The sequence below is a fragment of the Triticum urartu genome, chromosome 3 (assembly GCF_003073215.2).
Source record: "Triticum urartu cultivar G1812 chromosome 3, Tu2.1, whole genome shotgun sequence".
Lineage (NCBI taxonomy): Eukaryota > Viridiplantae > Streptophyta > Magnoliopsida > Poales > Poaceae > Triticum > Triticum urartu.
Genome location: NC_053024.1, coordinates 739,675,295 through 739,678,835, shown reverse-complemented (window position 1 = coordinate 739,678,835; position 3,541 = coordinate 739,675,295). Strand labels below are relative to the sequence as shown.

The 3,541-nt window shown below is 45.9% G+C and overlaps 1 pseudogene; it reads left to right on the top strand.

Annotated features, from left to right (window-relative positions):
• Nucleotides 1–1,175: 1,175 nt before the first annotated feature.
• Nucleotides 1,176–3,023, top strand: LOC125546369 (annotated as a pseudogene).
• The last annotated feature ends 518 nt before the right edge of the window (nucleotides 3,024–3,541 follow it).

Genomic DNA, 3,541 nt, shown 5'->3' with positions numbered 1-3,541 from the left:
TCTCCTTAATTTCCCTAGAATTAATTGTTTTACGTAAATACTATGGCCAACAAAACATTCAAGTGTTACATCTTGATTTAATATCTCCTTGTCTTCTATGTATATGCTCTATTAAACATTTAGTGTGCAAGTAGAAGAAATAAAATTACAAAATTTCATAAACCCTGAAATATTCTAAATAACTTTTGCAAAATCTGGAATTGTTTGAAGTATACTTAAAAATGCTCTCAAAATAATATTAATAAATATTCATAATTTATTTATGAGTTTTTTACGATTTCTCAATTTAATACTTCTAAACTTATTCACGTTCCTATATTATCCTAATTTTTTTTTTGTATTATGTTCTTTGCCTCTGTTCGCTTGTTTGCAAAACAATTGCACGTCACTAGTCATGCCGCTTTCACTATGTCGGTGGTCAAATCATCAATCCATATATATATTCGACTATATAATCACAAATAAACTCAACCAATAGAGCATGGTCTCTTTTTCCTTTAGGACATCGACATCTCAACATTAAAATTGGACTAAGCTCCCACATTATAGGGCCTCCATGGAACCGTGGGATTACGAAAACATGGAAATAGGAAAGCACATAATAATAATGCAAGAATTTTGAGATTAAATGGTTGCTTCATTGGAAGAAAACGCATGTATGCTGCATTCAAAATTGAAGTGAACTTCTCCATGAGATGTTGGTTTGCTTGAAAACTACTAGGAAAAATTTCAAAGCTGTGATTTTCTTTTGGTGTAATCCAAGTATCGAAAGTGTATGAATTTTTTTTTTATTTTTTCTTTGGCTTAGGACTGCAATCCACCATTGTTCCCGCAAAAATCCTTATTGGTTTTTTAGGTTGGTTGAACTTGGAGTCTCAAAAGTGAAACAAAATTACTAAAACACTAGTAGCATTATTTAACTCTATGGGCTGGTATTGACTATTATGCGGCTGCAAATCAACTATAGCAAACTAGCTAATCAGTACTACATTAATTAATTATTGCAACTGTAGCTAGCAACACTGCATCCATCAGCAAGGTAGCATGGGTAGCCATCTCAGCCCCATCAGCACTCACCATGGAAAAAGCAAAAGTGTGTAAATAAAGGAAAACAACAACAAGATGATGTGCTCTCCCTCCTCCAAATCGCCACAAACTAGAGAGAGAGAGACCCTTCTCTCTCATCTCTTGGTTGTGCTGCTACCTGGCTCTCTCTCCTTTTTCTCTCTCCTCTTGGGTAGCTCTCGCTCCCTCTCAAAGCAGTCAAGAGCTAGACCCTCCTGTCTCCTCTAGCTTCCATTCCATTCCTTTCCTTGGTACTAGTACTCTGATTCCCTTTGATTTCCCCAGCTGCCGCAGCTGCCAAGTCTCTTCCTCCCACTATCTCTTCTCTCCAACCTCCAGCCCAGCCAGCCGCCCAAACACCTCTCTCCTCTCCCAACAACTCTCTCTAAAAGTCTAGATCGCCGGCCATGATCTTCCCTCCTGCCTTCCTCGATTCATCAAGCTGCTGGAATACCAACCATAACCAGCTTCAGGTATGCATCCTTGCGGTCAATTAGTTGGTCTCTCAAGATTTTGTTCACACAAGAAAAAAAAATGAGAGAGAATATGTTCTAGCTAAGCTAGGGTTTGCTGATGGCAGATATACATCCTCTGCTGATTGCTGCACTATGTATCTTGGAATATACTCCATATACACATCTTGGCTGATGCTTAATTCCTGACCACTTAATTTGCAGCTGCAGCAAATCGGCAGTAACACTCATGTCACTACTACTCCTTCACCTGCTGGTCATGGAGACGGAGGAGGCAGCAACAACAACAATCATGGTCAGCAGGAAGGATTAATGGCCACGGCTGGGGCTGGAGGAGGTGGTGGTGAGGGCGGCGGTGGGGATGGTGACAGCGCTGGCGGCGGGAACAACAAGCCGATGTCGATGTCGGAGCGGGCGCGGCTGGCGCGGGTGCCGCAGCCGGAGCCGGGGCTCAACTGCCCACGCTGCGACTCCACCAACACCAAGTTCTGCTACTTCAACAACTACTCCCTCACCCAGCCCCGCCACTTCTGCCGGGCCTGCCGTCGCTACTGGACCCGCGGCGGCGCGCTCCGCAACGTCCCCGTCGGCGGCGGGTACCGTCGCCACGCCAAGCGCAGCGCCAAGCCCAAGGCCGGGTCGGCTGGATCCGGATCCGCCGCGGCAGGGACGTCGTCTGCGACGTCGACGACGCCCAGCACCACTGCTTGCACCACCGGCACTGCCACTGCGCCGCCCGCTCTGCAGTACTCCATGTTCGGCAGCGCGCCGCCGCACGGCAGTCGGTTCGCCGATAGCTTCGACCCGGCGAGCCTGCGGCCTTCAGCTTCCCCGCCAGACTGCTCTTCCCCGACAGTGGCGCCTACGCGGCCGACGGTGGCGCCCAGCAGCAGCACCACCACCACCAGGGGAACGGGAACGGCATGGAGCAGTGGGCGGCTGCGCAGATGCAGAGCTTCCCGTTCCTGCACGCCATGGATCACCAGATGTCCGGGAATCAGCCGCCGGCTTCAGCAATGCCCACCACAATGGCGGCGATGCAGGGCATGTTCCACCTAGGGCTACAGAGCGGCGGCGGCGGCGGCAATGGCGATGATGGAGGAAACCAGCAATTCCACCACCCGCCGGCCAAGAGGGACTACCACCAGCAGCAGCAGCAGCAGGATTACCCAAGCAGCAGGGGCATGTACGGGGACGTGGTCAATGGCAATGGCGGCGGCTTCAATTTCTATTCCAGCACTAGCAATGCAGCTGGTAATTAGCTAGCTAGATCTAGCTAGCTTTGTTCTTCCAAGCCTAGATTGATGCATGGTGAAATGGGGCTGGGGATGTATAAAATCTTCATCACTACAATATGTGTTACAAGAACTCGATCGATCTCGTCGATCCAGATCTCTAAGGAGGGGGGATATCAATGCATACACAAGAATGTTAACCTTTTATCTGTTAAGTGTTTGATCACTATGGCCTTAATTTGTAGTACTATGTTTACTTGTTTAATATACTTAGCACCTAAGTGTAGTGTCTGTTAGTAGCCCTGCATATGCATGCTCTTTGGGATCTTTCCCATTGAGTTTTATTACATTTTATCATGCATTTAACTTGTGGGTATGTACCAATGTCCCACTTTTACATTGTGCTAGTTTCATTAAACTCTTGATGATTTATATATCAGGTTCGTCTCTTTGTATCTGATCTACTTCGCGTGAAGGTTTTTCATAACGGTTTTACTGAGTCTCGGATGCTGAGAACTGTCAATATGACTGTGAGATGCGTGAGAAATTTAACCTTTTTTGGCTATGAGAATAAACAATGCATCTTTTTTTTCTGCACTAGATGAACAAAATACTACAATGCAATGACTATGTTCTTAAATTTGTATGAACAATTTTGTAAAACAGGTTGAAACTTAAGAAAATCTCAGTTGACTATCGACCATCGTCTTAGATGTGGCCTTTTCATTTTCAATTTCGTGGGCTGGTTTGTTGCAATCGAAAGTTGTA